Source organism: Podarcis filfolensis, assembly GCF_964270895.1.
Source record: "Podarcis filfolensis genome assembly, chromosome: 3".
In the NCBI taxonomy this organism is placed as follows: domain Eukaryota; kingdom Metazoa; phylum Chordata; class Lepidosauria; order Squamata; family Lacertidae; genus Podarcis; species Podarcis filfolensis.
In genome coordinates, this window is record NC_139606.1 from 71,079,637 (window position 1) to 71,105,434 (window position 25,798).

Here is a 25,798-nt window from a genome sequence, read left to right on the forward strand (position 1 = left end):
GGAAGAGATTGAATAGGGAAGAGCAGAGACAGCTTCCACACAGGCGTAGTCTCTTGTTGCGTGTTTGCAGCTTGTTGGGGGGTTACATAAACTGGTGGAGTGGCTGCTGTTGCTGCAACTGCTCCATAGAGTGCCTAGACACTAGACTAGTGTGGCGGGTATGTGTGGGGGAATATTCACAGCTGTAGAAATGGCTGTGTCAGTTTGACAATAAAGAGTTAACTATCTGCCATGTTCATTCTTGACCTTGACATGTGGGTAGCAGCCAGTCTTGTGCTCTTTCCTTCGGCTTTTCCACTGTACTGGGAGAATTTGCTGGTTCTGTAGGAAAGGCAGAATCTCCGATCCTCATGGTTGGCTCTTGTAAATGTTCTCCTAGGCACACTGGAGCTCCTCTTGCAATAAGTGGCTCCCACATGACTGGAAGAATGTCTAAACGGCATCTGTATTTTGATTTATTTTGATCACTCCCCATATAGATAGTAATTTTTATTCGTGTATCTAAACAGTTATTGCTATGCCTGCTAATTATTTAACATAAAACGCTCTGGTATTATTTTTTCTAATTATCTTCACATGGGAAAACATTTGCTTGCTGAGTCTTATTAGAACAGTTTGTGTGTAATAGATGTAATTGTTGTTTTTGATTACATTTCCAGTCAAGTAAACTTGCTACTTAGCTTCATTTGCTTGATTAGCATGGTTGCAAGCCTTGGTAGCCAGGGATTACTAGAAACTGAATCAGTGACCCAGAATCTTGGAATCACACATTTGATTTACATAATTATCCAGTGCATATGTCAATACTAATGTATGTTCAGTACTGAACATACATAAACGCTGGTGACTATGAACATTCATGTGAAGGCATTGATAATACAAACCAACACAGTGAAAAAGGAATTTTGCTCTTTGCCTGGTCATGATTGAAAACCAACCCCCCATTTTATTATTGGAGAATAATATGTGCATTGGCCATTTGGTGTACGAATTCTCTGCTTAGAAATTATGCAGATTGCTCAGGCAGTCTATGGAATTGACCGGGCCAATATAAAAAAAAATGCCTTTGACTAGTGTAGGTGATTGTTCATATTGACTGACCAACATACAACTGTTTATCACTCTGCCTTATTGTCTTTTCGTGTATATTTCCTGCACCTTCCTGTGAATGTGCAGTCACTGATGTTTTTAATGCTCATTTACCAAGAATACTACTTGAGAATGTTAAATGATCAAGCTTTCAAAAGAAGATTATGGCATGAGAGTTCTATGATTTCATTTTGTGTCCTAGATAGGAAATACACATAAATAGTATTTTAGTGGAACTTTTCTAGAAACAAACCACCAGAAACATCTCTTCAGCAGTCTCCAGTGAAATGAACATTTCTGGTAGATTGACCCTTTGAGAGTTCTCATGCCAAAAGTATACAGCACAACCAATATTGCATTCATCATTGTGTCCCCTAAGTTTTACTGTGTAGGTGCTTTCTTTTACTATTTCTTTGCTAAAATCACATTACCCATCTTTCCCTTTATACTGTCCACAAACTTCAAAAACAAAGCAGTTTATGTTTGTAGTGCCTTTTATGCTTCCCAGTTTTGTGGGTTGCATTTCTTGTTCTGTTTGTCTTATAAAATATATATAATATCTCTTCTGTGAATGGGCAGTCTGTGCTTTTTGAGAAATGAAAGGCTGTCCATTGTGGCTTGAGAGGGACATGATAAAATAATTGCCATATCACAGATGGTTGGGAAAGCTGCTATGCACTCTATGGAAGGGTGAAAAACATGTTATTAGGAGGCAAGGGAAGAGAGCTGTCATATATAAAAGCAGCAAAGGCAGCTTCCCTTTAGGAAGGGAAACATGTCACATAGAACACAATACAACAGTTCCAGGTGTGATGGGATGATGAGCTGCTTGTGCGTGAAGTTCCTAATCCCTCAGTGTTTGGCTAAGTCCACAAACCACTGTCTGTAACGGAGCTCCTTAAGCATGGCTCCGTCAGTCGCTGGCAGAATCCGACAGTGGGCGTTTACGGAATTTCTTCCAGCATAAAAGCTCCTTAACGGAAACACGCCTTCTGGACTCTCGGCGTGACAGTTTCCGGCGAGGAGTGGGTGTCCCTATAGGAGGTCCTGAAACCTCCCCACTGTTCTCGCTGGAATTGTCTCTGAGCCATCCTTCTGACTCACTTTCCCTTGGAGCTCTTTCTCTCCCCCTGCTGGTTCCCTCCTCCGCTGATAAGTCTCTCCCAACCTCTGGGAGCCCTTGCACCACCGGTTCTTCCGATGACAGTTCCCTGACACCAGGTGTTACTAGACCCTGAAAGAACTTTTGCATAAAAATGTACTTAACAGGGAGTATATTTCTGTGCACAGAATGTGATATTGGGCCAACATTGGAGGCATCTTACAATGGAGCCCCAGGCAAAAATGCTGTGATGCATATTTAAGATTTCATCCAAAGGCCGAATCCCATGCTGCGTATGTTGTGACATTGTCTTTTCAGTCTTGGCCTGAAATTTATTTTCTTCCATATTACAAGCTGATGCTCCAGTGAAAGTTGCCAATCATGTTGAATGAGGAGAAAGCTGTGGTTATTTTATTGGATTTTTAAAAATGAACAAAAATTAGATTAAAGCATGCTTTATTTAGAATTTACTTTAGTAGTTAGGCATGCCACATGGACATGGATGCTTAAGTGGTATATAAATTCTGTGAAATAAAATAAAATACCATATTGTTGGTTGCTACAAATCCTTTTTGTGTGTGACTTGGTTTTTGTTTTTGTTTTGGTAAAACTCAGCTTCAGTGCTCCACTGTGAATAGTGTTAATATTTGTGTCTATGTAAATTAATTCCTGTTTGGTATTAACAGTGGTCATACCTGTCCCAGGGTGAGGAGGAACAATTTCTTCTCCCATTTTGCAGCATGAAAGGCTAATAACAGTCCATCAATATACTGGATAAGCCACCTGTGTTGTTTTCTCTGATTTATATCTTCCCGCTTCATATTAATGTTACTCTATCAGAAGTCTACAGCGATGCTGAGCCATATTCTTCCTCCAGGCATTGATTTACCTTTTCGTACAGGTCACTGATTTCATTATGTGAATGAGATTTGGCCTTGGGAATAAGCTTTGGTGAACTTAATCTTGTATTGTTGGGAAATATTCAAGGCTAGTTAAGTAATATTTTTCTTGAGTCAGCTTTTGTGTTTCATTAACCTCCAGAGTGTCTGTGAAATAGAGGAAACCTGTTACAGTTATTCTCCTTTTTTGGATGCAGCAGTATCAGATGGGATGCTAGTCTTTTCCAATTGTCTCCTCACTCAAAATTTCTCTGTAGGCTGGCTTGTCATTTTGCCAGCATCAACAGAGCCTTGATATACTGGGAGGAGGCTCTACAGTAACAGAGCTTTAAGAGTTCATAATTCAGATCTGCCAAATCTTGCAGCCAAAGCACTGATGCCATAAGAACTATTGAGCAGCCAGTTTAATGTGGGTTTCTGCCAAATTCAGTCATGCTGAATGTTGCTGATGCTGAAAGAGATGCTGAAAGAGTTTGAATTTTGTATTAGTTCAGATATCTATAGTCCGAGGTCATGGAGTAAAGCTGGGCTGAATATACCCTCCCTTTCACTGGAGCAATACTCTTTCCAATTCTCAGGGCAGGCTAATTTTAAGAATTTTCAGGATGTGGTTTTAAATTTAAAGACAAGGTGGTTGAGGGTCAGCCTCTTTCCTTCTTTCCTTCCTTAAAAAAAATGTTTTCCATCACTTCCAACAGAGGTTTCACTGTCCTCTGTAGCTTGAAACATTCCTGGGACAGAATACCCCATGGGATCAGTGTGAAGTAATGACATTGCATCATTCTTGTGGGCATTTTTAGGAGGAAAGATGGTCCAACACGACCACAAAGTACTTAGTTGGAAGATTTCGTTTTAAATTAATGAAATTCTCAGCAGCCTCCCCATGCTGCCTGTATCTTGACAAACAGGAAGCATTACTGGTCTCCTCCCACCTTTGTTCCTGATGTAGATCTTTGCTCACCCCTTCTTCTCTGGTAGGGGCGAGGGTCACCATTTTATGGTTTGCCTCAGGTATGAAAATTTATTGGGCCAGCCCTGGTGAGTGTAGTCACCACAAGAACCCCTAGACTCATTTAATGCAGTCCCTCCCAACCTCTCTCTCCTACACAAACATATTTTGAATGCCTGAGTAGAGCTGATGTTTATCTGTAAAGGAGAGTGTGACTAGGAGGGTGTGAATATGGTGGATACTTTTAGACCAGAAGGGTTCTTTTTGGTGGTAAATTACTGTTTTGAAATGCATGTTGGACACAAAGAAGAGTGTCTTTCCTCCCTTCACTGGACATCTTGAGTTGTGCATTTACTTCAGAAATGAATAAAAGACACAAGTCTTGTCCACTGAAACATATTATGGTACTTCCTGCCTTTCTGAGCAAATGTCATGTTTCTAGTTTTCCCACAAGACAAAGAAGCAAATACTATTCCCTTGTCAGGATATTCTTGCATAGCAGGCACAAACATTTTGATCAGGCTACCAGTGTTTAACTTTCCCTGAAACAGATACTGTGGATTTTTTATTCCTGAATATGTTAAGAGAACACAACTATTTTGAGCTGTGCAGAATTTTAAAAGAACGAGGTTCAGCATAGGGTCACACCGAGGTAATCTCAGATACTTAAGATTCATCTTGGACCCAAATTTGGCTATGGCCTCAACAGACCAAAACGCCATGCTAAGATAATGTTCCATTGATAATGGAATATCACTGCAGAACCATCAGTCTGTTCCAAAAGACTGTAGCAAAATGGCTACAAAAATCAGTTTGTGAACTTCCATCAATCAACCTGACATGGACATCTGCTACTCAACTTATTTCATTGTAAGCACTTGTTCTAGTCATTTATTTGATTTCTATCCCACCTTTCAACCCCCGAGGATTCCCAAGGTGGCTTATATTAGAAAGTGTGTTCTCCCTCATGGAGAGCACAGGTTGTGGGCGGGGCTGATGAGACACCTCACTGTTGCTAGGCGAATGGTTTGGCCATCCTTTAAGCAGGGGCGGGCTGTTACTGGGGAAATCTAGATGTTGCCATTTGTTGATTGACAGCGCTATTTGTTAAATACAATGCTCGCAGCGACAAACTTCCTCTTTTCGCTGCTTACTTCGGATCACCCGCCCTCCCTTCCCTAATTTTAGGCTGTTGCTTGACCTTGCTATGCCTGTCATGGGGTCGTCTGCTTTGGGGCAGGGGCCCGGTAGGAATTTTGTCCATTTGGCTGATTAGTGTGTGCCACTTGGTTTTTTGCCTACTGCGTAGCAAATCGTCACAACTTGTAAGCTTGGCGGTTAGGCATTGGTCTTGGAATTGGTTGGTGGAGGGGTATGGATTTGGCTGTGCCTGCCCCTCCAAAATGCTGCTGCTGCTGCTTCAAGGGTTTCCCGTTAAAAGAACCCAGGGGCTCCCCCATGCTTTTGTCGGAAACCCCCTGGCAAGGGGCTAGGGCCACGCAAGCCCCTGGGAGCATTCTGGGGAGAGGTGAGGCATGATTCCCAGTCCCGTCTCTCTCCCCAGGTGACTTACCCTTGCTGACTTCGTGGGGGGTGCGAATGTCAGAGCTGTCCCCGTGCGGGGTCAGTTAGTGCTACCAATGCCTAAGCAACCACTCACATTGCTGTAATTAGAATAAAGTTGTGGCCAAAATTATGCCAAAAACCTTAAACAAAAATTAAGTGTCAATTGTGTTTTTCTTTGGGGGTGGGTTTCTTGGGGACCTCGACACGCAAATACATGAAATATAACTACAGGGGCCTCCAACACATGTAAATACTCTGAAGAAGCAAATATTTCTCCCCCTTGCACATAGGAACTCAATAGGAACAGGTGTAGTTGAAAATGAAGGCATATTCTGCCTAATAGAAGACTAGACATATGAAGGAGTGAAGCACTAGTTATTTAGGTGAAATGAACATCAAAAGCTTTGCAAATATGCTGAAGAATGATCAGATTCTGACATACATAAGTGATGTAGATGTCACTACTAGAGAGGTGTACTTATCATGGCCTATGGAAGAAATCACAGCAACATCTCAAAATAATGCAGCGACTTATTCGTGGCGTGTCAAAAGGTCCATAGAAGCAACACTTGAAGTCCTATGTGCTTTTAACCCACACACTGTAATTGGGAATGAAGAAGTGCCTTTGGGTAAGGACTTACAGAAGCAATGCCCAGCTCTGTTAGCTGTGATCTGCAGATGCAGCTTCAAAGATAAGACAGATGCATGTACTGTTACATATTTTTTTAAAAAGGCAACATTTCAGAGATAAGCTGAAAAAGGATGTAGGTAATGAAAACGAGGAAACATTAACTTCAAGAGCAGCATGAAGCTAGCAGCTATATGGGAAGCACTAAAAAAAACACCACATCAATAACGGTTTCTAATGCAGCATTTGATCTTCATTATAAAATTTGAAAAAAACTTCCCACCCAGTAAGTATAGAATCAGAACTAAAAGTTATTCACACACTTTCTGAGTTTTCCAGATCCCAATACATTTCAAGGGCTATTAGCGAGGTTGAACGATTAAACTTCTGTTATTTTCCCAAGATGATGTTTATGCTGCATCAAATTGGGATATGAAACCATGCAAACATCTCTGACTTGATCTTGCATTGAAAAGCAGCAGCAGATCTTTGGTATTCATAATTGACTAGGACACTGCGTCAGCTGTAACTACATTGAGGAAATTGAGAGTTGACTAATATTTGCATCAATTTTTAAACAGACTCCCCACCCCCACCGCTTTTAACCTCACATAATGAAATTAGTTCTAGAGTTAATAAATGGAGTTGCCTGGGATATCCTGAAAGTATTGATAAAAAGTGCTGTCCATAACACAGGTGGTTCTGCTTTCAGAATGATGTAGGTGAGATCTTAGTAAAGGGAACTGGTTAAATTTCAACAAAAGTCTCATTATGAATGAGAAAGAGGTCAGGATTCTGGCTCACCCACAGATCCCATGTAAAATCTGAGGACAGCCATTCCACCACCCGACAATTATCACTGAACGGGATGTAACATAATTCCCATAGTTCTCAGGGGGGCAGCTCAAACTGCTTGTGGCAACAAACAGCCCCATATGCTAGGAGCTCCAGGCTGTGGGTGACTTGTTTGGACCTTTTGAAAAGACAAACAACAGCAACAACAACACCCTGCTACCAGACAGAGGCAATGCTGCGGCCATCAGACTGTATTATCCAGTGTACAAGAGGGACTTGGTCTCATCCCCATGCAGAAGTGGGACAGACTTTAATAGGTCCATCCATCCCTACATGTCAGGGCATACTTCTTTGTCTTCTTGCCAGAGGTTCTTATTGCTTACAGTGTGTTCAATTTCCCCCTATCATTTTGTTTTCTCATAACAATGAGAATGCATTGGTAATTTTTCCAATATAATCCAGTGACTATATTATATCTGGACTATAAATTGTGTTTACTTTAGAATTTGACATTTTTATATCTGTGTTATACTCCGACTCAAATTATTCCTACTGCCTTACCATAGACTATTGCTTCCCATGCCCCCAGAAGCAATATCTGCTAACCTCTTTCAACCCTCTGTTAAGCACAATAAATAGGGGTATCAAAACTGTTGACGTGGTGATACGCATGCCACCTGTGCATTGTATCATTCTGTACAGTGGAAAATGTAATACTTACTGATAAAATTAGATGAGCTAATTTTGAGCTAGGCAAGTGTAAAATATTCAGATTGGACAACATATTATATAGGCTGGGGATCTGTGCAACTGGCACTAGTTTCATCTATGTATCTTATGATATAATTATTGGCTCCTTTTTATGTCTGCTAACAGGGATCAAATTTTTCCTGCAACATCATCAGTCAAATTGGCCACTACTTAGCAAAAAACATTATCAGTTTCATACTTATCAAATCAACATTGAGCCCCAGAAAGGCTTTTTCAGGGTTGTAGTTTTTTTAAAGCCCTGACTATCAGGGACTGGGCAGAGGAGGAATTGTGGAAACCGCCTCCCCAGCTTGACCCTTCCAGGGAGGAGGAAGAGGAAGACAGTTTAGATTTGCAACATGGGTTTTTGAGGGAGGTCTCAGCTCAGAGGCAGATGAGGAGGAAAGTTGGGAAATAATGAGAGAAGAGGAGGAGGAGGAGGAGGAAGCACCAGAGGGGCTACAGCTGATGGACACAGTATCTTTAGAAAGAATTCCAGACACACACACCCTGCCAGAGCCTGGTGAGCCTTAAATGTAGGAGAGCAAAGAGCTCAAAGACAGGAGACAATAGGAGAGACAATGAAATTGACGAATGAGGAAGTGGGAGAGACAGGCGGTGGAGATTCACTCGGGACAACACCATTATCCAAGAGGCTGGGTTCTATAGCCTCTCTGTGTAAATACTGAATAAATAGCAGACAGTAAGAAACATTGTCTTGTCTTGGTTTATTCTTGGGCAATGGCTGGGCGTCGCTGGCGGCAGCCTGACATTGACTACATCTGCCTTTGAAGGGAATTTTAGCAAATCTGCAGTCTAAAATCTTTGAAGGTCAGAAGTTAAAATGGGCCAGTGAAATAGAAAATGTAAGTATGGCGTACAGTTATTGGAAGCAAACTAAGTTGCTCTCAATGGCAGTGGAGTGTGTGGCCCACTAGCCTGTGTGACTCATGCACATCTAAGTATTTTATTCGCTGCTTAACTATAGATTTGGATTGCACTAGTTCTGAAGTCAGTAGATGAGAAGGAGAAAAACCAGCAGCACAATTTCCTCCATTAATTCACTTTTCCAAACTAACACAAGAATCAACTAGCACCTGATAAGCCAGAGACACTGGAGAGGCAGAGGAGCAAATTTAGAGGCAATAATGAGTATAATATTTACTAAATAATCGTTTCTATGACTGCAGCTCTAGTTTTAATAAACACTTAAGTTAAGATACCTAGATCTAAAGTACTTATGCATGATTGACTTGTGCACGACCATGTATATGTGCAGCACCAGGAAATAATTAAATCAATCAATTCAAACCCGGAAATGGTGAGGGAGAGCTGGAGTGTCCTTGTGGCTTATGAGGAGACCCTCCCTGCACTGGCAGAGGAAAAGGCGTGCGGGGGGAGCGCACCGCCCCCAGCAGCGCGATCCCGGCAGGGTGCCATTGCGGCTGCCCCCCCGTCTGTGCTGGGCGCCACGTCCCCAGGACAAGCGCCCCGCCCCTATGGGCGGCGCGCCATGCCCACGCGCCATGCCCTGTCCCCGCCTGCTCTCCGCCCCCCGGTGCCGGAGCATGAAGCTCCGCCACTGCCTCCCTGGAGCCCAAAGAGGACATCCATGAGAAGAGACCAGAGGTGCAGCAGGGCCTAAATAAGTATGACTAATGGAAACCTAGGAGCACTTACATTAGCAGCTGACCTAACCTTTTATTATGTGGAGATCTTTATACAAATTCCATCTAACCTCTCGTTCAATATCTTTTATTTTGTTTTGCTAAGTCCAGTCACACCACATGACTATGCATCATCCAAGAGAGCAGAACCAAGGAATAGATAGTCCCTTGGCTGTCCTTCTCTGCTTATGACTCTACGGTCCCATAGTGTAGCGTTGCAACAAACTGATGATTTGCCAAGAAAAACTCACTGAAATGAAACAGTTCAGTAAACAACCAGCTTCACTTAATTTTAAGCATTCTAATTGAATGTCAGTCAATTATACAGTTGCAATCCATATCTTATTACAAACGCCAAATAATATATACGTGCATTTTAAACAGCACATTTACGTACCTCACAGCACTCTTTTAAAAAAGATGTTATTGTGGTTTGCAGTCAAGTGCTCAGTTGTGATTATAGTGTTTTTTTTAAAAAAACCACTCACCAGTATATTAATTGCTTAATGCCTATTATTTAAATGCAAATCTGATAAAGTACTTCATTTTCTGTTACATGGATTATTTTCTAGTTAAATGAACCATACAAAAACATTTGTACCTTTGTTTTCAAAGGGTCACCAGTTTCATTTTTTCTTGTTTTCTCTGAAGTTATTTTTGATAAACCTGTTATTTAAACAAAATTCCAGAAAAAGCCACTATAAAAAACCACTGTTTGATCCTGACCTATTCTCGCTAACCAAACAAACCATAGGTTCAGTGGCATAGCGTGGGGGGCCGGCCGCACCGGGTGCAACATCGGGGGGGGGGCACTCGCAGCTCTCTAAAATCCACGGGTTAGGGGGCGCAAATTACTTGCCTTGCCCCGGGTGCTGACAACCCACGCTACGCCACTGCATAGGTTTCCAAGTTTGGGTATTGCAGAGAACTATAGTTGTGCAAAATTGGAAGCAAACGTTTCTGACTTCCTCTTTGTGGTTACAAGAAGTCAATGGGGAAGGGCAAACCTGAGGCTTCCCATTTCTTGTTCATAAAGTGGGATGCCATCGTATCTTCTTATGTCTGAACTGGGCTTTACCCTGTTAATGGAAGAACACCAGCACTAATAGGTTTTCCATTAACAGAAGTAGCTTCAAAGTGTTGTAATGGTTTTCTCAAACATATACAACATACCCTAGCAATTGTCATGTACCAGTACCGTATTTTTTGCACCATAACACTCACTTTTTTCCTCCTAGAAAGTAAGGGGAAATGTCTGTGCGTGTTATGGAGGGAATGCCTACAGGTGGCATGCCTACGGATTTTCCTCCTCTAAAAACTACGTGCGTGTTATGGTCGGGTGCGTGTTATAGAGCGAAAAATACGGTATATGATGCAGATCTCTAAAATACAGAGGGAGAGAGGGAGCGAGAGAGAGAGATTGCATGTTACAGCTATTAATAAAATGATAGTTTCTGTTTTGGGACATTAGTCTATGTCCCAAAATTTCACAAACCTTTTGGGACTTAATGTGGTTTTCTTCCTATACCATCTTATTTAAGATCAGGATAGTTTTATGCGGTGGTTTCTTCTATGGTATTTATAAGCTTCCCTCAAAAAGAATTAGCACATGGAACGGCTTCAGTTGTTATCGAAGCACAGAGCTTCCGTAGGGGTTTTCACTATTAAAAATGAAATGTTTTCTAGGGTTAAGACTAGCTCCATGGAGAGCTTAGAAACTTAAAGAGTAATAAGATTATAGAATTTAAGTTAACTGGGGAGCTGACAGCTTCTGGCTACTTAGCAATCAGAAAGTGGCTTCAAATTGCTTGTGATTATTTCCAGGGAAATAAAGTTACAGGGTGGAGTTCTGTACCCACTTACCCATAAGTAAGTCTCATTGAAGTCACTGAAGCTTACTTTTGAGTAAACATGAATAAGATCAATAACCCAGCTTGGGAGGATGTCTGAAATTCATAATGTAGGTAGTCTCTGGTAGTAACAGACATTGTTGAATGTCTCCAGTTGTAAGCACAGGAGTCTAAGGAATCCCAAGATGTTATGGGGTAATGGACAGCATTGGGTTTAGACCCATAAAATGCCCATTACCCTTCCTAACCAAATTAATAAAGTCCCTTTTATAACGAAATAACTTCAGTGCCAGTTGTAAATAAATATGTTGAGATGTTAATTTCTCATTGTAGATATAGAATAAATACCACATCAAACTTTAATGTGTTGAAAACAAAGGAACTGAATATACTTTGCTCAGCATATCATTCTTTGATCTTTATCTTGTAAAGGTAGTCCAAGAAATATTCTGAGGATGATGGCAAAACAAGACACTTGCTTGCTAACACACATACTTTTAAAAGTATCAAAACAGAACAAAGACAAGAGGGGATAATGCTAATAGGTGTGTGACTTTCATAAAGTACAGGAGATTATTATCTAATAAAAATTCATAGTTTATCAGAAGAGAATGAAGGAGTTAATTAAATGTAGGGATTATGCTGTGTTGATGACAAAAATATGAGTCTCTTGGAAAAGAGGTTCACATCTGGCTGTCTCTTTCCCCTGCGCTCTGCAGATTTACAGGGCCATAAAATACAGATAAGGAAAGAAAGTTAAACTCTTGTTAATTACCATTATTCCTCAACAGGGGAAGGGGCCCCTTTTGGAAAAATCAACATGGGCCTTAATTTTAGGCTGCTGTCATAATCACCTTTGTACAAAGTGAGCTTCATAGCTGAGTGAGGATTTGAACCCTCGCCTCCCAGGTCCTAATTTGACATGCTTTAACCACTACACTATACTACACTGGCAACTAATTAAAGACCTGTTCCTACACAGAGCTATTGCTCAATCATACTAAGAGCACTTAAATCTACCCATCAACATTACCTGTTGAATATGAAAGCTCATCTTCCGATGCCTTCCCTATAAAGAGTCGTGTGAAGCAGACTGTGTTCTCGCCCCAAATCTCTTTGGCGTATTCTTCTCCTGGTTGCTCTCCTATGCCTTCAGTTTGATTGAAGATGCTGTGTACGTTCATTCAAGGAGTGACTGCGATCTGTTCAACCTGGTTTAACCTTGGTCTCCACACCAAGACAAAAGTGTACCGGGTTCTTATCTGAGAAACGTTGCTTTCAGATGATGCAGCCTTGACAGCACACTCTGAGGAAGCTTTACAGAGACTCACCAACCATTTTGCCCAAGCCTTCAGGAAGTTTGGCCTTACTATCAGCCTGACAAAGACCAACGACCTGGGTCAGGATGTCACCATTGCTCAATGCCATCATTGGTGACCACAAGCTTGAGGTGGTAGACAATTTTGTCTCTGTGAGTTCTACTATAACCAGTAGCCTCTCCATCACGGCTGAGCTGGATAAGTGTATTGGCAAGTCAGCTACAGCTATGGGTCACCTCTCCAAAGAGGTATGGGAGAATAGGATGCTAACAACCAATACCAAGGTGAAGGTCTACCATGTTGCACATGCTGCTTTATGGAAGTGAGTCGTGAGCAACTTACAACTGTCAAGAATGATGCCTCAATGCCTTCTACATGTGCTGTTTCAGGAAGATTTTGGGTATCACATTGCAGGACAGAGTTTCAAACAAATATGTGCTCTCCCACGCTCATATTCCCAGCACACGCCTGTCTTAGTCTCTATGCTGGCTTCGTCATGTCCACAGAATGGAAGATGGCAGGATCCCCAAAGGACATGCTTTACAGGGAGCTGGCTTCAGGCACCAGGTCCATTGGCAGACCCACTTTTTGTTACAAAGATTGACATCAACTCCACAGTGTGGGAATCCCTTGCAGATGACCACAGTGCCTGGAGACAGACAGTCAGATCATGTATCCACTGCAGTGACCAGAGGAGGAATGGCTGCTGGGAGGAGCACAGAGAAAAGAAACTGTTGGGATTTTGCTACGTGCTTTGATCCAGCTTTCTCACAGAAACAATTAGTGAGTTGGCCAAAGGCCAGAAAGTCTGAGCAGAGGAGTTTTCTGCCAGATGATATTTGAACCTTGGAAATGACTCTGCTATTGGTCGTGGTCACCCATATAGGCAGGATGACTCATGGCTTCTGTGTGGTTGGTTGGTCTGTTGGAGTTAGCTGAAGTTTGAGTTCAGAGAGAGAGTTAATATCCGTGTCTGTATCTTGTATATAGCAACTTGTGAGTCTGCTGTAAATAATAAACCTCTAAGTAACCAAGTTACTAGTGAGCAGCATTTTGTTCCTGGTCATCCTGTCAGCTTGCAACCAGATACTTCCAGAAAGTCTGCGTATACTCTGCAATGTCCAACAGAAACGTTGTGGTGCATCTGCAGCAGTACAATTGGATGCCAGATTTCTGCCCCATGTCTGTCTTGTATCATTCTCTACAGCCACAGCAGGCACTGCAACCTTCCAACAGTTTGACTTCACCTGCAAAGGCACACTCCTCCACTGTGTCCTGAGACAGATGGATACAAACAACATCTTAGAATTTCTCTGGACTTAGTACCCCTACCTAAACAGTTAATTAGATGAGGAAATGAATACTTCTTGTCAAAGGTGGTGGTGTTTTGGTTTTGGTTTTGGTTTGCCCTGTTTTAGTGTTAGATTTTAATAAGAAAGTACCTCTATACAACAATATCACATCGTGCTCTATAGTAATACAATTACAGAAATATTATTCTTCCAGAAGATCAATTATAAAGTCCTGTGGATGCTACACTGATTAGATAATAGGATTGGAAGGAATCAAGGAGAATATAATTGATGCCTAGTCCTGATTCGTAATTCACAGTATGAGTTTCAAACGTATACAGCTCTTGCTCATTTGCAATGGTAATTTTAAGAAAAAATTAATTACTCCTTCTGTGGCATAAAAAATATTTAATATACCAGTTAGGCATCAATTTTTTGTTAGGTAAAAATTGGATATAGTAATTTCCAAATAAAATAAGTTCTGGGAACTATTATCTGTGTGGTAAAACAACATTTTTTCCCCGTTGATGAACACGCTTTTCACTTTCTTGCCTTTTCTCTGCTCCCTGCATTGGTGCTCTCAAACAACATTGGACTTCTTTAAATTCAGTATTACATCTTGACTCAGTTGAGCTTGGAGCACAGCTTGCTCAGAGGGATCAGGTGAATACATTTTGCCACACAAATGCAACTGACTTGTGGTAAAAGCCTTCCTTACCATTTGGAAAGATGCTAACAGATAGCCAGGTTCTCCTGAGATAGGCACAAATAGTGTTGAAAGTGGGGTCTCATATGACCCCAGATCATCAAGAATCTGCCACTGATCTGCCAGACTAGTCACTCTAAAAAGGGAGAAAATTTTAGTCTGTCATGACATTTTCTTATGAAACCTATGCTGGTTTCATAACTGCACAGTGGGGGTTCTTCTAAAGGCTCCCAGGCTGACTGCTGAAGAATCTACCCTAGAACCTTTCCAATTATAATTGTCAAGTTAACCAGTCTGTACTTTCCTGGATCTTCTCCTTCCCCCATTTTGAAGATGGGGATGGCATTTGCCAATCTATATGGCACTTCATATTGTGGCAGTTCACCTATTCTTCAAAATTTATAGAAGAGACCCTGAAATCACACCTGCAAGTTGCTTTCGTACCCTAGGATGCAATTACCAAACATTCAAAAAGGAGAGCAGTAGCAGTCATGAAAGACTTCAACTACCTTGCTATCTGTTGGAACTCAAACTCTGCCAAGAATGTAAGTTCCAGTAAAATTCCTCACTTGTCTTACTGACAGTTTCATTTCCCAAAAGTTGGAAGAAGCAACAAGGTGATCATCTATCTTGGACTTGGTCCTCACCAACAGGGAAGAACTGATTGACAAAGTGGAAATACTGACAACCTTGGGAGGAAGTGATGTCATTTTGAGTTCCAAGGGAAAGTTGAGTGCACTCCAGATTTTAAGAAAGCTGATTTCAAAAAGCTTAAGGAACCACTGGATGGTGAGAAATACTCAAAAGGAAGGGAATCCTAGATGAATGGGAGTTTCTGAAAAGTAAAATAGCTGTTATGGATACTTTGGTTGAGATTCCGGCATTGCAGGATGTTAAACTGGATGAGCTTTGAGATCCATTCCAACGCTACAATTTTATGATTCTTTGATTCACCAGATCATGAAGCTTGAATTAAGTTAGAGTGGCTAAATACTCCTATGACCCCTCTTTACCTAATTTTGGCTGCTTCCTTTTGGTGTTCAGTCTCTTTTTGCCAGGCTCAGCACAGTTTTCCTTGTGGGAGAAAGCAGAGGTGTTAAGCAGGATTCTGTACATCACCCTCTAACATTTATCCATGTTCTCTTTTCAGCAAAACTACCTGTTCATTTCTTCCTCTTGTTCCAGACATAGCCAAATAAACTTTTTTTTTTTGTTATTTTTGTAAACATCTCTTGCAAGCCTGAGCAAGTTGAACTGAAGCATCTCATTACCACTGTGCCTCTCTTTGAAAATTTGGTAATCTAATCATGGATGGCATCATCTAAGTCTTGGTTGCCTGGTTTGCCAGTTGTAGCAGACTCCTGTAAGGATATGGCTATTAGTTACCTCTCCTTTTATTTTTACTCAAATGCTCTCAAATGGTATTCTCCTTTAGAACCTCAAGCTTCAAGGATAATGTTCACCCATGCATACTAAAATGAAACACTAGGCACCATCATTGGGCTTGATCCAGCTTCTCCTGAAAATTAATCTGTTGATTTCATAGTATGCAGATACTGTACAAGCATCTGAACTGAGCTCTGCCTCTGAAATGGGAATCGGGATCACTGAAGTTACCTTTATGGGCTTCTGATAGGCTTCTGGTTGGCGACTATGAAACCGTATTAGTCTATTTCCCCCAGCTCTTTCTTCATTTCCCTTGACTTTTATGTAGTTTTCTCAAAATTCTTTTAGACTAACCATTAAGTGGCTTGCAGTTTATATGATAGGTTCTTTGAAATTTAAAATTGTCGTTCTCGGTACAAAGATAGCAGAACTTCATGGAAGCGTAGCTGTTTCTTTTTATGGATGTGTAATCATTATCTCCCCCCCCCCCCGGCTCATTTACATTGAAAAGCAATTAAACTGTACAGGAAAACTGTGTGATCATGGGATTCTGATGCTGTGTTTTCTGTCCCACAAAATTATTACTCTGGGAGCCGTGACCTTGGTCTCCATATATTACCACTTTAATTTTATTTTTTAAATGCCCTTAAAAGGATTTAAGTCCTTTCTCTTTTATGCATGTGTCTTCACATAGATTCTGCTCTTCTGTCAGTACATTTTAAATCTGTCTCTTGAAAGAAACATTTTGATTTACAGAAATGAGCAATAGGAGGCTCAGGGTCATCTCCAGGTTTGAGGGGGCGGGCATGGCAAGATGCCGTCTGTTGGACCTCCTCCTGTGGTAGAGAGGGGCAGCAGCATTCTGGTCCATGTCATCTTATTACTTTGCCACAAAGCCGAAGAGGCCGTGCCCAGGGAGCCTGTGCAATCAACTCTTGAAATTGCCCTGACAATATTTTTGTAGCTTTTTATTTATTCTTATATTTTTAATTGTAAATTGTTCTGGGTGTTTTGGCCAAAAAAGTGGTAGATAAATGCAGTTAATAAAATAAATAAACCCCAAGAGCAATGCTTCACCCACTTTCTGCAACAGATTTCATTCCCCCCCCCCCAGCTATAAAGATAAAATGGTGGAGAAAGATCCAGTTGAATTTCTGTCTGTCACACAACCTTTTAAAGACACACAAATTCAAAGGGAGAAAATGGCAATCCTAGTTTCTGCTTTTAGTAACATGAACAATCTTGATGAACGGTCTTGAAATATCTTGGTCTTGAGTGGTCAGGAAATTATGACTCTTTGTTTGGCTTTAGTAACATGAATCCATAGAGACTTGCATAGTTCGTTCGTTCCTCTTTAGTATAACGTTCATTGACTTTTTGCCTCCAAAGGCCACCATTCTGCATCAGCTGCTGTATTCACTCTTCACTCATCTTTATTAATATTTTCCGATACAAAGCTTCCCTCTGAATGACTTGGAACTGCAATTCCAGCATTGTTAGTAAGTTGCATCCAATATGAGTGTCTTTCTTGGGCATTATAAGTATTTTGCAGATTTTACCCAAAGAAGGCAGGGGAAGTATAATACAATATTATGACTTTTAAATATTCTCATGAAGAGATCAGAAGAATTAGCTTTCTAAAAACCATTTGAACTAGCCTTGCTTTACTAGCATATATTATTAAAACTTAAATGTCTACACGAATAGCTGTTCTTTTGCTTCTAATGCAGGCTTATGCATGCCCAAGGATGATCTTCCAAGTGTAATGAAGCATATTTCCAGTCAGTAGATTTCCTTGACAGCTCATACTTTTTGTGTGTTATACGATGGGAAAACTTAAGCTGACAAATATTCAAACAGATTGCACTCCGTGGTATTATTTAGTGGTTTTCCTGACTGCTAGAAACTAGGCAGTATTGACCTAAAGCAGTCATCCACATCACTCTGTGCTTCTCACCAATGCATGGGGTGTGGAGGGGGGTGTACAAATTTTATCTTCACTCTATCATGGGTGGCAGAACCGAAGTCTCTGAATACCAGATCCAGTTTGTAAATTGCAGGCCCTTCCATAAACATGAAATGAAAGAAAGCAATAGGCACAGTGTGTTGGCTTATACGCCAAAGCATATGTTCTTCTGGTATCAGAAATATTTCTAGAGTGGTATGTTGTTCTGTACAAGTGCCAGTGTCTGGGAGGAAATGACATGATGTCTTGTGACAGGAAAAGGTTCCCGAAACTTAACAAAGAAGGAAGGTGTTGATTCTGGTCACATTAGTGTGATGAGTTTCAGCAGTTCTCATGGGTTCATGGCTACCATTTCTTTCTGAGATCTATTAACGACTGACATTTGAATAGGATCCCAGGCCTGGCACTAGTTGTGCAAATATATCTTTCAAAATTTGTGGAAACCTATGACTCTTCAGGGGATGTTGGGCTCCAATTCCCATCAGTCCCCGGCAGCCTGGCCAGTGGTCAGGGATATTGGGAGTTATAGTCTGACAACAGCAAGGGGGTCACAGGTTCTTGCTGTGGCAGAGCTTTTCAAACTGTATGTCGTGACATGTTAGTGTGTCGGCTGCAGTGTGTAGGTGTACCATGGAAACACTTCCTGCACTCCTCCCGGGGCTAGAAAGGGATTATTCTAACCTCTGATTGGCTAGTAAAACTAAATTACTGTGTTGCAAAAGGATGCATGTCTTAAAAAAGTGTGTCACCAACGTGAAAAGTTGGGAAAGTTCTGCTGTACGGGGTTGCCAGAAGGAATTGCAGCTTCCCCAATGCTTCCGTGTGCTTATCCACTCTGTGCGCACTGAAGTGGGGGAGGGAAGACCCTCCCTTCTTTCCAAGAATAGTTGGGGACTTGGATGGCACAGTCAACCTCCAATCTTTCTAGTCCACAATGACCTCTCCTGGACACTTCACCCTCTTCTGTACCTTCTATCACGATGAGTGTGATGATGAGATCCTAGATATTGGGGTGCAGGGAGGAATCAGCTATTTATTGTTCAGGTCAGAGGCTTGACCTCAGTTTTCCAAGCAGTTTTTGATGGGGTTTCTCATTAGGATGAAGAGCTGCGGCAAAATTTGTCCTCTAGGCTACTAGGCCAGTTTTGGATGATACCCAGAGGGTCATTGTGGGGGGGGATCCCAGCCAGCTCCCTCCAAGAGAAGACGAATATCCTCTGTCATTTCCTCAACATGTTTTAGCCTTATTTTAACTCTGCAATATATATTTTAGTGAAACTGAATTGGGCAGTAGTGTCTATTTTAGCATTTTGCACCAGTGCCTCTGTCCCAGCCATTATTTTATCGATGTTATTGGCTAACATAGATATGTGATGGTAATGATTAGCCCAAACTGATCATGATCACATAGCCTAAAGTATAAAGTGTGCAACTTCTGTCCACATTTATAAATTCAACGATAAAATAATAAATGGAATTCTTAATCTATTAACCTGGAATAAGGTACTATTAGGGACGCAGGTGGTGCTGTGGTGTAAACCACTGAGCCTTGGGCTTGCTGATCAGAAGGTCAGCGGTTTGTTCAGTCCCAGCTCCTGCCCACCTAGCAGTTTGAAAGCACATCAAAGTGCAAGTAGATAAATAGGTACTACTCCGGCGGGAAGGTAAACGTCATTTCCATAAGCTGCTCTGGTTTTGCCAGAAGCGGCTTAGTCATGCTGGCCACATGACCCGGAAAAACTGTCTGCAGACAAACGTCGGCTCCCTCGGCCAGTAAAGCGAGATGAGCACCGCAACCCCAGAGTCGTTTGCGACTGGACTTAACTGTCAGGGGTCCTTTACCTTTATTTTTTAAGGTACTATTAATCAGTAATTAAGGAGGCATTGTTTAAAGCAGGAGTGCAGAAAACTGTGACCCTCCAGAGGTTGTTAGATTGCAACTCCCACTAGCTGCAGCCAGCATGGCCAAGACAGAGGGATGATGGGAGCTCAACAACATCTTGAAGACTGCAGGTTACCCCATCCCTGGTCTAAGCATATATTTAAACATTAATTTAATGTTGTGGGGAAATGTAGAAAATGCAATCCCACCCCCATATATATTTGGATATTAATATCCAGAAATTACAGCTAAAGCATAGCTCACCCTTACATGGATATAAATCCCACTAAGCTTAATTGGACAGGATTTGCCTGGAGCTTGCTCTGGGATATGCAGGATAGAGAAGTACAAGGGCTTGAACTTGTGTTGCATCCCTTCCACTCATAGTGCTTCAAAGGTTCAGGGGTTGCGGACTGGCATAGACAACAGACAAGTGTTTCCTCAGTAATTTATGAGCAGCCTGCTAATTGACACCCACCATTGTAAACAAGCACTGTGTTGTCATATACTCGGAGGTAAAGTGTGCATACACAGAGTTTATATTTGAAAAAGAAAGGCAACTTGGAATGGGAGCTTTTTAGAAGGAAAATCAATGTCTTCCCAAAAAAGAAAAGAAAAGAAAAGCAGCAAATTTGAGTCATCATCCCTTTATCATGACTCTCGCTTTGCTCCCAAAATAAACCAGACTAGTGAAGGCTGCCTACTTCTGACATATTACATGCGCTGGTTTTGTTGAAAAGCAAAAGCAGAAGCCCATAACAAAATATAAAGGGAAAACGGTGTAAGGAATTAAATGCCAATCCCTTTTGCCCACCCACAGAGGTCAGAATTAAGGTTATGCCGTGGATTTATAAGGAAACTCATATTGCAGCTGTCTGGACTATACCTGCTTTGAAGATAAATCAGCGGGGTAAATTTCTACTGCTGCCAGTTCTTTAACCTTCTTAAGTACAAGTGTTCAATTCTGGTCCTGTGCTTTGGCAAAAAAAAAAAAAAAGGCTCAAATTCTGTGCAGCCATATCTTTCAGAAAGTTGATGCCCTTAAGCTCCCAAGGAAGCTTTTTAGGTTCATGTCTCTCCTACCCTCCCTGAGTGATCTGAAAATAATGATAAATTGGAAATAGTAGCAATTCTTAATAACTGTGTGTAATACACACACACACACACACACACAGAGAGAGAGAGAGAGAGAGAGAGAGAGAGAGAGAGAGAGAGAGAAGTAGATCAAAATTATGTGTATAGGCTGGAATCAGAGAAGCCCTGCTAATGGGACCTTCATTCCCTTTTTAAACAAACAAATTACTGATCTTGCCTGTTTTCTGAAGATGCCTTCAATTTTACAAGGCACCCATCTGCTAGTCCAATTGCTTTAGTAGTGTATGTATGTTTCCATTGTGGGTGAGGGCATGGAGGTTGCACACTCGTGCTTGCTAAATCATCTTAAGTTTAGCTAGGACTCTTAACTAGATGACTTCTATCTATGCAGAGCCGTTCCTTGTAGTGAGCCACTCAGAGGCTGCTAAACAAATGCATAAGGGACATTACTGACTTCCCTGGCTCTAACATAGCTCCTGAAACACCCATCTAGTTTCTTCTGGACTCACCTAGCATGACTTAGCTATCAATGCTTCCAGATCACCTGCTCCCATAACTTTAAGTGTTTGCACCTTCTTCTCCTCACTTGATCAGCTGCCAGCATCCTACAACAGAGCCCAAACTGAAGAACTCTTTCCATCAGCATTCCATGTAGTACAGGAACAATAAAGTCTACAGAGAAGAGGCACTATTCATCTTAAAGCAGGTTCTTATGTTACTTGAGTGTCGATGTCACTCTTTCCTGAGTCACTTGAATACCGTAAGAAGGTCCCACACCGCATGGCTTTTCTCCACCCATGTCAACCCTCTGGAATCTTGGGTAACTTTGATATGAGGAGGTACCGCACTATAGTCTCCTGGCATGTGGCCTGAGGCATCTTCTGATGCTCTGTGAGAGGGAACAGCACCACAGCATTTCACCTGTCATTGGGTTAACCAATTTATAAGATCCAGTTTATGGAATCCCAAGGGAGAGCACTTGCATTTTTAAAAAATGATTATAATGTTTCTGCACAATTCTGGTTTCCTTTGAAACCAATTGCCCTAGATGGACCTTATGCTTTGTTGCTTTACATTACATTATCAAATGAATAATGCTTGTTTTGTGTTGTTTTTGTACTGTGTGCTTTTAATTACAAATTAATTCAGCTCCATTTACAAGTGAACATAGTATCAGACATAATATGCAACAAAGGCATTTCAAACCATGGGCAATTAAATCCATTCAGTCTTTGTCCATATAAATAAATTGTGTAGCTTCTGTATATGAGGTTTTTCTTCTTTTGTATGAATTCCAACAGATAACATACAGGGACAAAACGTGATCCCTTTGGTCCTTTAAGTGGGATTTGTGCCTTACTTCACTGTTTTGCAACAGTACAAAGGCTGCACCAAGGCCACTGAGATTTTTGCTTCATGATTCTGTCTCCTGCTGAGCATGTTGTTTGGCTGAGATTGCTGGAGAAGGGCAAATACTCTAAATGACAATCATTTTAGGAAGACCTTGTCCCTCCCAACTGGTCTCTTCTTGGGACAGACGTGTTTGCATATGTCATGTGTCATTAACAAAAATATGTGGCTTTGTTTTCATTTTAGTATCTCAATTAAGAAAAAAAGGGGGGTGGACTTCTGGGCTTAGAATGGATTGCATGTGATGTTGCTAATGTTTCCTGGAAATGAAAAGCTATGATAACAGCTGCTGTCCTGGCTCCTTTTCAAGATTTTTGTTTAAACAGCAGCCATTTACAAATAGTTAAAAACTATTTCTAGTGCACTCACATTGTTACCAAAAACACCATAAGGCATTGCAATTATTTACCAAGAATTCTTTGTAATTCCTTACCAAGTTGCTGGTCCCCCCTCCCCCACCCCGCTTATAAGTCTGGTTAAAGAAAGAGTGGCCTCACAGTTGGGGGTAGCTCAGTGGTACAGGGTGTGGCTTGCATGCAGAATATCATGGGTTCAGTCCCTGACATCTCCAATTAAAAGGATCAAGTAATGGGAAAGATCTCAGAGAGCTTCTGTCAGTTGATCTAGGCAATACTGGGTAAATGGTATAAAGCAGCTTCATGGACCATTTTGGCAAACTTCTTTTTTTCTGCTGTCTCTCCCTCCTAGAAGAGTCGATTCCATACATGTTCTACACTCCATAAATACCCCAAGGGCAAGGGCATTGTGTATGGAAGTCCTTCCGCCCACTACTCCTGAATTTTGCCCTTGCAGCTTTTTGGTTTTATCCTATTGAAGGTAATGGAGCAAATTCCTCCATTACATTAATGGGGGTTAAGAACCCGAGAAGCTGGCAACTCTTCTCTTGCTCCAGTTTTAAAGTGAATCAAAGAATTTGGGGGGCCATAAAGCTCATGTCCTTTGAGTTGGGCTTTAATGAGCCCCTTCAGTTATTTCCTGGGCTCAGGAGAACTTCACTGGCATCTCTAAAAGGTATGCACAGTTCAGAGACTGTGGATAAAGACTTCCAACTCTCACAGTAAAAACAATTTTAAAAGCACTTCACACACAACAAAGTGTGACTATGTCTGTTAGCTTAGATGACTTTAAAAAAGAATGAGAAAAAGTATGCCTAAGCAAAGTTAATTATTGTATATTTACGGTATATTATTTAATGTACCTTATCTGTACCAACACATACAACCTGTTTCTTGAACCCCTAGTGTCCTGGTCTGACTCAAGAATTTCATATAAATTGTTTGAATGGAAGTTGCATGTGCAGAAATGTATCTGTCTCCTTTAGATGATAAATACATGACACACTGTGCATTTAGGGCTGACCTTTGCACTCTGTATCACTGATTCTTTGACCAATTTAAACTGATCAGCATAAACAATGGATCGGTTTAAACAATGCTGATCATGTCTTCAATCTTAGTTTTCCTAGTTTCTACAGAGAAAAGACAAGTTTGATAAGGGAAGAATTGCCTTCTGACATTATGAGTTGGTTTTGTATTTGTGTTTTCAGCATCTAAATGGGAAGATCACTGATTTCCCTGGCAGGGTGAAGATTTTGGCAAAGTTCTTTTTAAGTCTCTAGTACAGGAAAGATTCAAGTTTTGGACTTTATTGGTTATTGAATTGCATTGGAAATATGCAGACTGTGCTAAATGTAAACTAAATGTAAGGGACTGGAGTTGGGAATACTCTCCATAAAATGGCAGTGTTAGCTTGTATCATTGACCAGTCTTGCCTTTTCAGAAATTAGGTATATGAACAACTAAACATACTTGATATAAGTAGAAGGTACTTCTCTCCCTAAACTTTCATTGAAATCCTGATCTCGTATCATGATATCACCTTTGGAATAAAAGGAAAAAAAACTTTGAGGAAGGGGCTGTAGAGCTTGGAGTGTACTTTCCAGGCATTTTGGAGCTTGAGTGAATGTGGAAAGCCCTTAACACAACACATTAAACTGAAAGGTTTTTTGTTCATTGAATATATTTATGCAGCATGCTAATTTGAGTGGAAGCTTGAAAACTGTAGCACAAGGCTTCCCACACATCCACAAAAACATTGCTTGTTCAGCTGCTATTAAATTTTGGGAAGTGCAGTAGGACACAGGGAACTTCATTTCTATAAACTTGCTTAAGGTAAGAGCTCCTTACCTTAGGATCCAAGCCACAGACGGCAACAGTACTCATGGCCAGTAGGTAGTTGAGGAGAGAGAGAATCTAGCTGGCATAAGCTGTGAGGCATCTGATGATAGGAGTTATCTTTGCACGAAAGATTGCCTTGATTTGTCCTGATTTGATGCATGAAGTTGAGGAATTGATCTTTCTCTGTGCTTTGTGTGCATCTCTGTTTGTTTTAATTACATGTTTCATGACATGCCTTGAACAGAATTGTTCAATGTTGATAATAATGACCACAATCAATACAGCCTCTGAGGAGCAAGACCAATACAGAACACATTTTTGTGCCTTCTCCATTGAAATGGTTGAATGGCCTTTGACAAAAGGATTTAAGCTGGAACTCTAGCACCTGCTTCAAAGGATCTTCAGTAGTCTCTTTGAATCTCTTTCTTTTCAAAAAGACCCCGGGCAGATTTGAACTATTAAAATCTTGGGAAGTTACTTTTTCTACCTTTCTGGCTACACAGCCATTCCAGTTTCAATTTATGTCTTCCATGAAGTATGAGACCTTGAGGAAAGGTGTTTTCAAGGGCAAGTATATATCATTGATTTGAATAGAGGTGTTTGAACACATACAAAAGATTAAAACATCTTGAATAGATGGCTGCCTCTGCTTAGAAGTGGAAGCTAATAAGCCACAGAAAAGTCTGTAGTACATTTTATAACCATCAAGAACTTCCATAGATATGAATAGATCTCATTTACTCCTTCAGATTGTTTCCTCCAACTCAGCCAAGTGCCATGCATGCATCTCTTCTATTACGGTCTGAAGAAAGATCGGGGAGATGTGTGTAATGCGGGATCCATGGAGTCTCTAGCAATAGACATGACTCTGTCCCAGAAAAAGAAGAAAAGAGGTGGTCACTTTCCTCTTGGGATAGGAACATCCCTAAGATGGAGGAACTCCTCTCCCTCCCCCCCAACCTATTATTGGGGATGGCAAAGGGAAGACTGGCGTGCTTGGTAGCTGTTCAGTAACTCTTCTCATTGCCCAGATAGGAGAATGTAGGAGCAGGGTTTGTGGCATTGAGAGCAGAATAGTATTTGCATAGGAACCATAGAATAAAGAGGAGGATTTGGTAACCATAGCCTTCATACTGTCATGTATGTTTATTGGATTGTAGTTGGATAAGATAAGATAAGATAAGATAAGATAAGATAAGATAAATTTATTGTCATTGTCCGTATATACACAGTATACACAACAACGAAA

At 41.1% G+C, this 25,798-nt stretch overlaps 1 protein-coding gene and 1 long non-coding RNA gene across 3 annotated transcripts in view; one reads left to right on the forward strand and one right to left on the reverse strand.

Annotated features, from left to right (window-relative positions):
• The window catches only part of LOC310759089, a 37,492-nt gene extending 22,771 nt beyond the window's left edge, over nt 1–14,721 (reverse strand). Inside the window, exons 1-2 of the long non-coding RNA XR_014546206.1 lie at nt 14,625–14,721; nt 12,329–13,889 (exon numbers count right to left, since the gene is read on the reverse strand). This is a non-coding gene — a long non-coding RNA (uncharacterized lncRNA). The remainder of the gene's footprint in view (nt 1–12,328; nt 13,890–14,624) is intronic.
• The window catches only part of PACRG (parkin coregulated), a 223,206-nt gene that overhangs the window by 189,550 nt on the left and 7,858 nt on the right, over nt 1–25,798 (forward strand). The gene's annotated exons all lie outside the window — the stretch shown is intronic.